We start from the raw sequence: 14,811 nt of genomic DNA, 5'->3' as shown, positions 1-14,811 counted from the left end.
CATAAAGTTATCACCATTGAATTGGCTTTAAGCTCATACTCTCCGATTCGTTCATTCGAATTCGACTTGTGAGCGGACGTTGTGCGTTGAAAAATCTGTCTCCTGATGCATGCGTTGATGTAATAAAAATTGTATACGTATGGGACGTAGGGCAGGTTTATACCAGCCGCTGAAAGTTCGGTTGGTATTTTCTGTACGATGTAAAATAATTAACTATCCGGATCGTATAATAGCTCGCGATGCTGAGGCATAAATTCATGAAGCTGTTAAAGCTGTGGTATGAAGAGTGAGCTGGCGCACGCACGAGTCGTCCCGATGAGAGTTGATACTTTTCACTGTGCAGAGACTGTTAAGGCTCTATCAACGCGGGCAGAAGCCGCAGGGTGCTGCTCCTACTCATTAGAGAGCCAACTAACCATTAACACTGAGTTATGCGATGGCGCGAGGCGCAAGGTGCACTTCTTGGCAGCAGTATTGGTCATAACCTCTCTTCTCCAGGTACCGGTTGTGAACGACGAACGGTGAACGATGAACACCGCGTTATTAGCCGACAGGATAGACGTCTCGTGATCCCGGCGGAAAGAGAGAGGGAAAGTGAAAGAGCTCTGGAAACTAATTACTAATTAGTTGCCTTTGGAAAATTATATCTTAATCGTTCCGTGACGGTCAAACTGGAACTCTGGTGATGGGAAGAGCAGTTTCGTCTGATAAAAAACTCACGCGCCTATATTTATTTTATTGCATTAGGAACGGATCCTTAACGGTCTCTCTTTCTGTCCTTTAGCCACGTTCGAAATCATCATAATCTTAACAGGATAGAGCATTGGTCTGGAAGCGCAATTTTCTCACCATTGCACACCAGAAACAGAAACAAACGCGGAGGAAAAGGATTTTTTGAGTCAAGTGATATTCGTTTGATTGAACTAAATGTTATACTCAAATGCGGCAAACATAATACTTACTTAGTTCAACAAAATGCTTTTGTTGGACGAAATATCTGTGACAACTTAATATATATATATAATTTAATCAAGCCTTTAAATGATCACGATGACTATTAATTTATTCAAGATAACATCGCGCGAGTTCTTTGCATTAACGTGAATTTTGTATCAATAAAATGTGTGATTGAGATGAGTAAAAATTTGTTTTAAAAATATGAAATTGTTGTATGAAAACCATTCGATTTTGTTGTAGTTCATGTTTTGTTGAGTCAAGAGTTCAATCATTGTTACAGATAACGACATTTGTAATAAAAACTTTTGCACTAACTATACCATTAGAGTTATATTATATATTTGTATGATTCAAGAATTCCGTTCCTTCCGTGCAATGAAACGAATGCTTTTTGAGAAGCATAAACGCATCAAATTCTCTTCTTACTTTCGAAAGTGATTTTAGACATTTTTTTCGCAATTCAGATCGTAGCTGATGTTTAGAAGAATCGAATGAGTCGTATGTTAACGATTGTGTACAAACACACGCGTTATCTCGCGATCGGTCTAAGAGAAATCGATGATATTTGGGTTGCTGGATTGTGTTTCACATCAACTGTAAAGCGAACTCTAAGCAACATCGCGTGTTCATGCGATCGATTTTAATTGTCAAGCAGAAATTTTCATATTTATCACGCGTTTTTCATCATTGTTTTATATCAACTTTTTGGACAATAAATACGCGAAGAGCTAAACGATTGTCACGGACCATATCTGGCACAACAGTTTTGCAACGGGATTTAAAATTCCGGGAGGTTCAATCGATACGGCATATGATCCGAGATTTTTCCAAACAGGATTTTGAAGATCAGAAGTTGCTTCACGTAACGATTACAGCCCATTAATAAGATGAAATTGAAGAGGATGAAGGGCTGCTGCCTGTCCCTTGATACCGGTTTTCCATATCCACATCTTAGGCAGGTAAGAAACAGGCAAAAAAAAAAAAAAAATGTTGAACGCGGTACGGTTGTAATTTATTAAACGTAAAACAAGGGATGTAATTAGCCCCAGCAATGCCCTGCTATTAAATAAATTTACAGACACTTTGAAGGTGCGCTTCCGAGGCGTTAAAATTCGAATGTCTTATACGATGAATTTATCGCGGAGATTCTTAACAATCACCTGAACCGAGAAAGATTTACCGCCGTTCTAATTGTCCGTAATCGTCGGTAGGATGCGCGCACTTCCATCTCTGGTACACGAGTACTTACTCCTGCAATAAGGTGTATAATTATCACGAACCGACGTCAGAGAAAATCAGGTGAAGATTGGTGCTGCTGCGGCTGCCATCGGTCAGCTCGCGAGTCAATTTTATCATCGCAAGTCGGTCCGTAGACAGTCGTCGATTGTTGTAACTATCATCATGTTCCCTGGACAAGTTCGGGTATAATTGTCGGCGCAGGATCTTCCTCGACCCTTCAAGTCGTAAGTGTTTTACAATTCATGCGGGTCGCGTTCACGGTTCGTTGTACTCGCTAGTAGCGACCATGCGTATATATATATATATATATATAATATTGCAGCATAGATCCCAAAGTGATTTACGGCCCTTTATCGACCGTTATTATCTCAGGTCTATGTTTACCAGATTCCGCCTGGCTCCGTGCTCCCATGCTCGACTTCGCCTGTATCAGGTTCAATATTTAAATGTAATTTATTGAGCTTCAGCTACACTCTATTAAACGGGCTGAGTCCTAATCTGCCCGGAAAACGAGCGTAAGAGAGAGAAAAAAAAAAAAACACGGCTGTACAACACATCGAAGGAACACAGTTGGATATATTGGTAAAGACTCGTTTAGAGACCAGTGAAGATGAGACGCTAAATGATACTGAAAACTTGTCAGACACAGGAGTCAAATTTTTCGGCATCAAATGTTAGATAAATTCAGGAAAGTTTTTATACACCGCGGACAAAGGGAAGACCAGTTGGAGGAAACGTTGCGTTGAAGACAGGAAACTTCAGAATAATGTTTACAGCGCAAGGAACAAAGACGATTAACTTATTCACACAATAATTTCTCCCGTCATAAAGTTTCTGCACAACGAAGAAATTACGAATACATCGCAATAATATCGAGGTCTAAGAGAAGAGCGTAAACAAACGTTTTTCAGCAGTCGTTGATTTTACTCCCATATAAGGGCGTACGCAATAATAATGATAATTAAAAAAAATCATATGACAAAAACCGATCGAATTCCGCAAACCGGAAAAACAGTGTTTACACCTTTTTGCAAGAGGTTATTTACTTGTGCAATCGCTTGTACATTGCCTAGTGAAATCGATTCAAGCTCTTTTTTGATGGGGTAAATTATTGAAAATCACTTGAAATCATGCCAAGTCTTCGGGAATCATAAAGTCTTTCGCAAAATCACTTGAAAATCGTTTGAAATTGCTGGAAATCGCTTGAAAACGCGTGAAATCACTTGAAATCGTACGGAAATTCAATGAAATCACATTGTCGCAGATGTACTGATAGACCTGTTTCGCCGTGGAACAAATATCATGCAAAATGAAAAATTTCAACATCAGATTCGACTTTACGAAGGTATCCTTTCTCCCTCGCTTTCTCGTGTATATCGGGTGTTCGTGCTTGCTTCAATTTTATGAAAATTTTGTAATCTCAATAACCGATTAGCGCGTACTCAGCATAATTGATTGGTGAATCCAAAAATATATCTTATACGAATTTATATTGCGAACGAAATTGTTTACTTTATTTTTTCAACATTGATTTAGGAGCAAGATGTCACACCTTATGTTATTTCATATAAAATAATACCTGTAACACATCGTAGATGAAAGCCATGGATTGTCCCATCTTGTCATGAAATCATCGAAAATCACCTGATCTCTAACAATTGGATGAAAATGTACTCGAAATCGTTCGATTAATTATGAAATCACCTTAAAACGACGTGAACTAGTTTTTAAAATTGTTAAATCACGTGAAATCGTAAGGAATTCCCTGAAATCACACACGACATCGAGAATCGCATGAAATCGCACGCAATCAATTGAAATCGCTGGTAATCAGGAAATCAGTCGTGCCCTTCTGGTTCTTAACTATCGATACAACTGCAATGTGAAAATACATGATACAATTTGGGATTGATAAAAAATCATTCAATTTTCCTTGACGAAGACCGTTTGTGTCCGACGAAGCTTTTCAATTCATCTCGAATCCAACGTACATTGTTACGTCGAAACTAATTGTAAGATTAAAATCCAACTAACACTCTACAAACTAATGCGACCAGAACCCGCATCTCACTATTGTCTCCAAGCGTAAACCCCACGCTTACATCATTTAATAATGATTAATCTTACGGATGGCATAACTAATAATCAATTTATCATTGATACCTAGATACGATAGCAGCCGCGTGCTTTTGATGGGGAGGTAAAGATATCTTCTTGGACTAGTGCATCATTTCACGTTGGAGACAATGATTATACCCCGTTCCTTAAATGCGGTCGTCTTACGCTGAAAACTTACCGCCGTAAAGCATTCTGGGTTGTTGCAGATGTCTCGGATCGATGAATAATACAACGAAATTCATGGGTGTAATGACGTGTTGCGGCAGAAGCTTCTCTCAAGTTGGTACCATAAGTATATTTTGCACAGAAGTTGAGGCCTGAACGTATGTACCGGTATGTTTTTACCGATAATCGCGACTCGGAACTTGAGCGAATGCGGTCCTTAAGACATGCACTTTTCAGCCCTCCGATGCAGCATTGATGCCCCAATACGAGTGCGGCTTTTACCCTTCCGTTTGTCCAGACAAGTAGGCTCGGACCTCCACTTCTATCTTTCATCCTTTCTTTCCTTATTCCATATATTGTTAGCTGCGCAGTAATTCAAGGAACGACCAAGTACGAGTATTATTCCACATGAAGAAATAGGGAAAAACTATTTATTGAAACGTCTGCAAAAACTGCATAGGAATATCTTTCTGGGCATGTTCAGCGACGTTCATTTACATAATCACGATTAGTATTTTGGAGAATTTTTTTCAAAAATCTTTATCAACGTATCGAGTATTTCGGTAAAGTTTTATAATAATATAATCCGTTGTTCGGAAAAAGTATACTGTTTCAGTACCGCGTGCGATGATTGTTTGTTGTAAATTCTTTCACATGGTAAAGCATGAAAAGTAAACCCCGAACAGTTCCGACGAAAAATCGATTTTATTTCAGTAAACAGCTGAAACGCGAGGCAATGGAAAATGATCGAGCATTAAAAATGTTCACTTTATTCTGTTTGGCGGTCGGTCTGCCCTGCGGCATTTCCTACCCACGCGTTTGTGCATAAATGCATATAAAATCGTGGCGGGAAATGGGACGGCGGTGTGGTAGCGAGTGGGTAATTACGTATGAGAAGGAAATTGAAATCAGCAACGCTTCGGGTGACAACCGTCGTCTGAAACTCGTACCTTCCAAGTGGCCTGCAATCACGGTGGTTAATGCTGGTAATTATACAGCAGAATTTGACCCATATCTTGAGGCCTTCCGCTCTGCATCAGTGATCCTCTATTCAACAATTTCACGCATGCAATTTACCCGGTTTTCGCGAAATAAGAACCAAACGAAACTCTTATGGACCTCGCTTTCTTCTTCTTCTTCTTCTTCTTTTCCCCATCTCCAACGCTCTGACCCTACGTATCGGCTTCTTTCTACCGCTACTGCATGCAGTTTACGTTTTGACGGTTAATATGTTACATGAATTTTGGTACCGTTAACGGTAAAGATTAATCCAGTTCACAGAGCTTCGAGTTGGACATGTGAAAATATAGTAAACGAATTGCACTTATTAATATCGTAGGACAGAAATTATTCTGTTCAATTAATGACCGTCATCTATGTTGAAATAAAATCCACGAATATCTAAGTATTACGAAAGTAGTTCCGAAAATTTCTCATATATTTTTCTGTATTCTTCACGCATAGTTTGAAATAGTTCTTTGGGAACACTAGACGGTCTGGTTGAATTTTGGTTCCGGATTTCGGGAGCAAATTTTCAGTTATAACACGTCCTCAAAGCCTCCATTCGGTTTAATTTTGATTTTTACCAATTGTACCAAAGACCAATGATTTTCAAATAATTTAGATACCGTCTAGAAAGGACGTCAAATATGAAATCAACCTAAATATTTTCTCCCAAGCAACGTTTATGTAATTCATCGATTGCGTGAGGTAGGTCTTGAGTCTTTAAACAAGGAATATACTTTATCTTGACACACTTGAAGGCTGCCCCATATTCTCTTGACAGACGGAAAATGTTACACGTTATACGCAAGTTGTTTCTCAAGCTTGCGCAATACGTAATTCGTCGTCGTGCATTAAGTATAATTCACGCCACCTCAAGCAGGTGAAGAGAGACGAACACTTTTCTCCCATGACAAAAGCCTCGGGCATCGATTTCGTAAAATTCTTTGACGGGATTGAAATATATCGTAAAAAAATTTCGCACACTTGAATAGGGATGATCTCACAAGCCCATTACGAAAAATTCATCTTTGTAACAGAATGAAAATAATTAATCATTAACCGGTTGACTGGCATTGTATCATACATGATCAAAAAAAAGTTTTGCCAATTCTGCTTACGTATCATATATGATCAAATCGAATAACCTTCTTGTTTTTCAACCAATTTGAATGAAACTTGGTGTACAATGGTTTTTGAGGTCACTGAATCTGAATCTGACAATAGAATTGCAAAATTCCATACGGCGGATCCAAAATGGCCGATCCAAAATGGTTACAAATGTTCACATGTTACAGAGATTTCAGAAAAACTTTATATAGGGGTTTTTGCCGTCACTGATTACTGATCGGAAGTCAAAATTTTTAAATTCAATATCGCGGACTCGATATGGTTGAGCAAAAATGACTTGTTGTTGTTTAATCGGTTTTGAAATTTTTGAAAAATGTATAGAGGATTTTTTTCCTCACTGATTATGATTTTTAAATCAGACTTGCAAATTGTATAATGGCCGACTCAAAATGGCCCACCCAATATGATGAACGAAAAAATAAATACTTTGGAAATATATGAGTTACCTATATTGTATTCGAGTTTGTAAGTAAGTCTTAACCCCCGTAGTTAGCTGACGAAATTCACCCTCATCTCCAATTTCAGGGGTTCAGAGTAGTAGAAAAAATTAGAGTATCTGCTGCAATTGCCCCAATTTAAAAATTTAAAAACGATTTCTGATGAATCGGAAAAATCGAAAAATTAACCACGGGAGTTGGAAAACCGTATTAATAACCCCCAAAATCGATTCAGCGACTTGAAACATCCCCAAAATCCAAATATCACGTGATTCGCTTAATTTTTCGACTTTGCCAGTTCGATTATGAATAATGAAAAATGCCGTGCCGGTCAAACGGTTAATTTGACTTCAACTTGAACTTTGGGATGCTCTTTTACTTTATCACTTTGTCCGAATTTCATCAGTAAATATAGTGATTTTTTGTACACCATTCGAGCAATCGAAAAATCACATAATATGTATTCGAATCTTTTCCCTAACGATGAAAAAAATTTACACAAATTCACGACGAAACTATCTCTCATCATCGATTTGCGAACACACTTGTTCGATCGTGAATTGCGTACCTACATCCTGTGCGGATTCAGGTAGATGAGATCTCGGGTCTGATTGTGAAACTTTCTGGTTCTTCCTTCCAATTGTCGGAGGAACAGGGCGGATCGGATCGGGTCGGGAAACGGTAAACGGCATTCGGTAGAAAGTCGACGGATCGTGTTTGAGGACGCGATTAAATCCGGCGTACACATGTTGCCGTTTATGCCCAGCTTCCTTCGTCCGTCAGCTGGACCCTGCGCGACGCGTGCCGGCTATCTTTTCATCATATTTATATCCGGTCAGTCGTCCGATAAAATTTACGCAATTCGAGTATCGATTCGATACGAGCCGGTAATCGGGTCCCCCTAAATTACCGGCACGCGCTTGAATATCGTTCGAATCTCTTCGGCATTTCTTTTCTCATCTTCTTCGTCTTCTTCTTCTTCTTCTTCTTCTTCTTATTGTTGTCGTTGCTGTTGTTGTTATTATTATTATTATTATTATTTTTATTATCCTCTTCCTTCCAGACGCGAGCGCAGCGGGACTAATGAAACGGAACCGGTGTTGCAGCGCCGCGTTCACAGGTGGACGAGGGTTAATGTATAATGGAAAAAATACGGGACTATAAAAATACTTGGGCGCGTGTAGCGTGACGGGGTACACCTTAGCCCGAGGGACTAAAAGGGTCCTCCAGAAAATACCTCGGCGCTCGTGCTACGAACTTCCATGATCTCACCGCCATCGCTTTATACACACACACACACACAGACGCAGATATGCACCTCTTGGTCTCTACATATGCGTAAGACGAATGACGAGATCCGCAACGGCATTGATCACCCGGTTTAGTGGCTAATAAAACGATTCCTACATTTCTTTACAATCTTCGTTTTCTTTTTTGCTTATATTTTACTTTGTATGTTTTATTTTCTCAGGAACATGGACTGAGAAAAATTTCATTTGTTACAGTGACTAGAAAAATTCGGTGTAGTGTAGTGTAAGCCTTCCTTTGCGTATGTTTAGTCAGGTTGTAATTGATTTGGGGAAAACTTGATTGTTGAAAGTAATGATTGAAACCAGTTATGCGAATGGGGGCTCTTTTCTTAAATGTATTCTCAATTACGGATGATCAGAAATTTACCACGTAATATTATAGCGGATAGTGCAGAAATGAACAAATTGTTACAGTATGTAACTGTAATTAAGTGAAAAATTTTTTCAATTCAGTTTTTCTTCGAAAAGTATCTTTTATTCTTGACAATTTCGAAAACCGAAATTGAATGCTTTCTTGGGAAGCTTAATCATAAAAATTTCCTTCATAGATACAATGAAAAATTCTTATCGGAAGAGCTGAAGAACGAGGATTGAGTAACTTTGATAGAATTTCATGCTGTTTTATTAATTCATTCGAAATTACCAATTGCAAACTTTCATCGATTCAAAGAATAATGTGTTTTGAAACGTCTAAGTCTTCTTTCGGTTCCAAAATTTAAGCATTCGGCAAGTCATTACACTATGCAAATGAATCTCACTCATACATGTATCTCACATGGTCGTCTCTTCGGTATTATAAAAGATCATGTTTTTTTTTTTCTTCTTGTGGTATACTATTTGTATCAGAATTACGCCTTTAACCCCCAAACTTTTCTTTTCGTCCAGAAATAATTATCGATCTAGTTTGCTCAGGGATCGAGCAGGCGGAATTATACAAATTTCGAAAACTTTCGTGGGTACGAACATATTACACACACATAGGCAATTATAAATAGTTAATTAGCTCTGGCTGATCCGGAGAGAATATTTGACAATGGTATAACTGATATACGTGCATGTAAACATGAACGAGACGCCCGCGTCAGTGGTAAATCCAATTAAAACTGGAGCTAATCTCCGGGGACGATTTCCGGTTTCCGGTAAGCCCAAAGCCCAAAGCCTCGAAGCTAGGTCTGATCCTCTGATTAGCACTCGATATTGATGTCTGCCCATCCTTTATAATAATCCTAAAGAAATCCTTCGATATGTATTATGTATATTTACGAAGATTATACGACGTATAATACATCCGTGTAACTCTAATTTTGTACAATGTATCTTCGGACAGAGGGATGCAACAAGGTGCTAATCAGTTATATTTTTACGACGGAAGTTTTCTGTCGTCTTAGTTATTAGATATGCCTGGAGACAATCCGCTATGACAGCATCGACAGCCTGTCAGTATGACTTTTAAGGGTTCCAACGGATATAGAAGCTTCTCGTCGAAGAGTAAACAAAGAAACTTTTCATGTTTAGAGCGTTCGTGAAGTGGTATTTTCCGGGTCTTGGATCACTCGTGTGAAACTGCTGTGCGTTAACTAGTACATTGAAAATGTTATTCCTCGTGAAGCCGAGACTGATTTTGGTTGGGCACTCTGAGAAAAATTTCATTTGTTACAGTAACTAAAAAAAATTCAGTAAAACAGGTATCGTAATTTTTAGTTCCGGTTACCGCTGAGTCCTTGACTCTTTTTATTTTTTATCACGATAGAAAAATATAGTTCTAGGTAAAAAATGGAAATTAGAAACATAAAAAAAAAAGTACACAAGCTGGGAAAAAGATAATCGTTTATTCAGAAAAAGTAGTGAGAAGAAAGAAGTACACATTTGTCGGTGAAACATTGAAAATCGATTTTATTTCCGGTAGAACCGAAAGTTCAAATTAAACGAGACGTGACAATTTTTTACGCCCATCCTTTGATTATAAAATCCTGTAAGTTTAAAATTTCTTCAACGAGCCGTTTCCGGTATCTTCCGCGTCGAAAGTTTTTTTTTCTAAAAACTTGATTTCCGAATTCTGGATGTCGGAAAACGCGAATATTCGTTAAAATAAGAAAAAGTGATTTTCGTAACGAAACCACCACTCCGTCTTGTGTCGCCAAGGGCGATGAAAAGTAAAAATCAACTAACGCGTGGCAAGTCGATTAAATCTCCCGAAAACACGGCACGAGGCTTGATTGGCCGTACATCGTCCGATATCGTCCTGGTGCGTTCGGCGCAGTGCATTGATTAATCGGGAGACGCGGTTCTTTCGAATTGGGCGCGAGAATTCAGGAGACAGCTTTATCGAAACTATAAGTAACCGCGATCGTGCAGGCGGCATTATAATACCGGTGAACGGTGAACGCGAGGTCTTTCCGATGTTCTTACTTGCGTACGTTTAATATCTCGAGGCGATTCGAGCCGAGGTTCGGAGCCCGTCGTATTAATACATCAGCTGCGCGCGAGCGACGCGAGGCGAGGCACTTTGTCATTCCGTAAACGACTCGGTTATGCTCGCAAAGGTACCGTCGTATACGCCGCTAATTAGATCCCCTTACGACCGTGTTACGCGCCGCGACAGGATAACTTTTATGAAAGCCGGCGGATAACGCGCTTCGAGGAAATCTTATTGGTCGAATGAGAAGATTAAATCGATTCGCTCTTCGCTTTTCGACATTTTTAATTCAGAGTTAATTAGAATCGGACCAAGCCTCGTTTCCTGCCCAACGGATAACTCGCTTTGAATATACGGAGTGGATTCCTAACGACTGCATGGTCCCTCGGCTGTTAAAATTTAATTCGCACGCGTTATAATCTGAGAGCGGTTGGTTCATACACTGAGAAAAATTTTATTCGTTTTAGTAACTAGAAAAATTCAGGAAAACAGGTATCGTTAAAAAAACTGTTTGAATATTGTTGGAATTGGGAAAAACGAGGTACGCGTAACCATTTTGCGCCGTTGTCGATCCTTTTTTGGTAATTGCAACGCAAAATTAGTTTCTGAGGTTTACTCTACTTGTTTTGTTAAATAAGGCTTTGACGTCAATTTATTCGTTGCACAAGCGTTAAATTTTCGCAACAGTTGCAAGAAAATATAGTAACAGCGATCGTAACGAGAAAGAATAATAACGGGTACTAGACTTTCCGGTAACAGCTGGAAAACTAATTTTCATTTTCTACCTAGAACTACATTTTTCGATTGTTGTAAGAAATGAAAATAGTCAATAACTGAGCGGAAACTGGAACTAAAAATTTCTCTCAGTGTATTAAAAGAAAACCGACAAAATAACAGTGCAGTGTCAAAAAATAGCAGAAATAAAAATTCACGACATGGCATACCTGAATGACTTGCATAACTTTGACCGTGGCTGGCACTTGATCGCTTTATGCTTCGAAGCCCAGTATTTATAATTGAGATAATTATGACGGAGCGTGGCTGCTGCAGATAATAATCACTGCCTGCTGGTTGCGGAATTGGGCCTGATTAAACCGTATAATACGCAATTGTCATGGTCCCGTGTATACGCATGTAATATAAGTGGAGCGGCTACCTGTGGAGTCTGATTCTCAGCAGTACGGTGTCAAAAAAAAACAAAATTAATCAATTAAACGCCGGGCGTTTTAACGATCTCTACGGACTGTACGAGGCGTAATTAAACGTTAATTATTGGTGGTTTTGTACGTATGTATCATACATGACATATGTGTATATATCTTTTTCGCGCCATTGGTGTATGTATCGAATTATACGAATATGACAGGTCTTCCTAAGGATCGAAAAACGTTGGAAGGAAATCGACGCTTTCAATTGAACTGATGTTACGGCCGAGTTAAGTGTATGTGATAATATTTGTGAATCGTAAACTCAGCCTCTGAAGCTGTAAGAAAATTTGTGTACATCGACTCTCGTTAAATAATTGCGGATTGATTTATACTTGGATAATTTAAATGCCTCCGTTATTTCAACAAGATATAGCAACTTTAATTAAAAGATCGTATCGAAATGAAAAACACTTACGGTACTCCGAATTTATTAACGATTTAAAACTCGCGTGCTTGTTTATGCACCTCGATATTCGACGCGAAGTTTTATTTTACTTTCACATGTGTAAAGTAAGCGTGCAACTGTGTGACGTGTACTTTTTCCAGTGCGGCGGAATGAAAGTGATCTTTTGATTGATATCGCTGTCAAAAATAATACGATTCTAACGGAATTTGTAGTAAGTATTTACAATTTTTGTAATAAATGAGAGAAAAACACTCATCGAATAATCACAAGCTTCCAATGATTTGAAAGAAATGTATTAAATTTTCTTGGAAAGTTGTAGACAATTCGAATAAAATATTGTCAAATACTTTGTTTGATCACAGACAGGCATTTTGAATTGATCCCGTATGACGTTCTTAATATAATAATTATGAAACCATATTTTAGATCCATTTAGATGAAGAATCTCTGTACAGATTCTATACAACAGAAGAGATACATTTTCAGAAACAAATCGGAGAGAAAAGATCTTTTTTTCAAACTTCTTCTTCCGATTTCGAGAGTGAGTGATGTTTATCTTCGAATGTTATAAAAATAATAGAAATAACAATTACACTTGGCACCGTTGAAAATTTAATTTTACAACATCGCACTGATATTGATGATGATTTATAAATGTTGAATTGGCTGTCGAAAAAAAGAGATGATTTGTCTCAGTTACTTCGTAAAAAATAGTCCGGATACAGAGTTCAGAAGATTAATTTTATCTCAGGAAGATAACATCGGTGGAATGTAAAATTACAACATTCCACCGATAAAAATTATTTAAAAAAAATGATTCAGTGAGTTCGTTGAAAATAGTATTTTGAATAAAATGAGCCATCATTGAATAAAGGCTAAAGAATTCACGAGATTTCTAGTTTTAAGCGACTTTAACTGAATCATCAATATCTAAGTTCTGTTTAGAATTTGAGTAATTTCTGTTTTTGTATTTTCTAAAAAGATTAGACCGCGAATGCGGTAATTCGATAAATACAGAATTCACTGCTATTTCTTAATAAAATGAATAGATGGTGTCGATTCTTGGTGAACAAACCTCCTTAAATCGAAGCGATGACGTGGAAAACGAGGGGACTTATTTACTTGGTTGAGCCGGCAATAATTAAACACGGGATCGGCGATACAGGCTGCTCGACGCTCGGGTGACAGAGTCTTGACACCGAGGCACGGAACCATGTTCAACATGGAAATACAGTCAGGGCGCCAAGCTGACGCGAAGAAGAACTTATGGGAGAGACGTGTAATTAATATTGAACTTGATCGAAACACGTGTCGTTATATGTGTGTGGAAACATGCGAACACAATATGCTTATGTATCCACAGACTGAAATTTTTAGTTCCGGTTACCGCTCAGTCCTTAAATATTTTCATTTTCTACCACAATCGAAAAATACAGTTTTACGTAGAAAATGAAAATTAGTTTTGTAGCTGTTACCGGAAAGTTTAGTATCCGTTACTATTCTTTCTCATTACGATCACTGTTGCTGTATTTTCTTGTAACTGTTACGAAAATTTAATGCTTGTGCAACAATAAATCGTTGTTAAGGCCTTATTTAACTAAAGAAGTACAGTAAACCTCGAAATTTTTCTAGTTACTGTAACAAATGAAATTTTTTTCAGTGTACGTGGTCGACGGTTATTAAGGCCTACCAAATCCAACCATATGTGTTATTATCCTTCTAATTCTTTTATCAATGTTTGTTTGTTTTATAATGTATTTTACTCTACGTTTAAGATGTTACGAATGTAAATAAGTAGCGCGCATATTTATGACTAATTGATTGTTCGTTATTTTTAGTGCCTCGATCCCGATACCTCCTAAAGGAGCAGCGTAATCAGAAAACGACCACCTGGTGTCAGCTATCCGAGCAATTGACCCGTTCACTTTAAAATGAAAATGACGTTCAAAAGATTTTTCGGTAGCACCTTCTGTCTTATAAAAAATTTTCAACGTTCAGATCACAGGTTTCCGATGGATATTGAAGAGGCACCATCACATTATTTCACAGCCTGAACATAAATGATAATAACACAATCGAAAGGGGCATTTTTGGCATACTTACTCGGCTATGCCCTTAACTTAAATTATTTAATCGAAATCTGTTTTAGTTTTTTTCAGCGCTTGAATTACTTCGGCACGTAATCGAAGAGATTAAAAATGGTCACCCTATGCGAACGCAGTTATGGGACGGTGCTGGTCTCCCTCCTCTGTGAAAGTTATAAGGTTGCCCGTCGCCCTTTGGCACCGAGGTGGAAACCGAGCACCTTGAAAGGCGGCACATGAATGACACGCGCCAAAATTAAGGGGATTCCATATCTTTTACCGCACGCTCATGTATATCTATGGAGTGGCGCGAGTGACCCGGTGGGTGAAAATTGGCG

At 38.3% G+C, this 14,811-nt stretch overlaps 1 protein-coding gene across 1 annotated transcript in view; it reads right to left on the bottom strand.

The window, feature by feature from the left end:
- Positions 1-14,811, bottom strand: part of LOC107218773 (kelch-like protein diablo) — a 137,134-nt gene that overhangs the window by 38,043 nt on the left and 84,280 nt on the right. The gene's annotated exons all lie outside the window — the stretch shown is intronic.

The sequence above is a fragment of the Neodiprion lecontei genome, chromosome 2 (assembly GCF_021901455.1).
Source record: "Neodiprion lecontei isolate iyNeoLeco1 chromosome 2, iyNeoLeco1.1, whole genome shotgun sequence".
In the NCBI taxonomy this organism is placed as follows: domain Eukaryota; kingdom Metazoa; phylum Arthropoda; class Insecta; order Hymenoptera; family Diprionidae; genus Neodiprion; species Neodiprion lecontei.
This window is presented reverse-complemented; position numbering and strand designations above follow the sequence as displayed.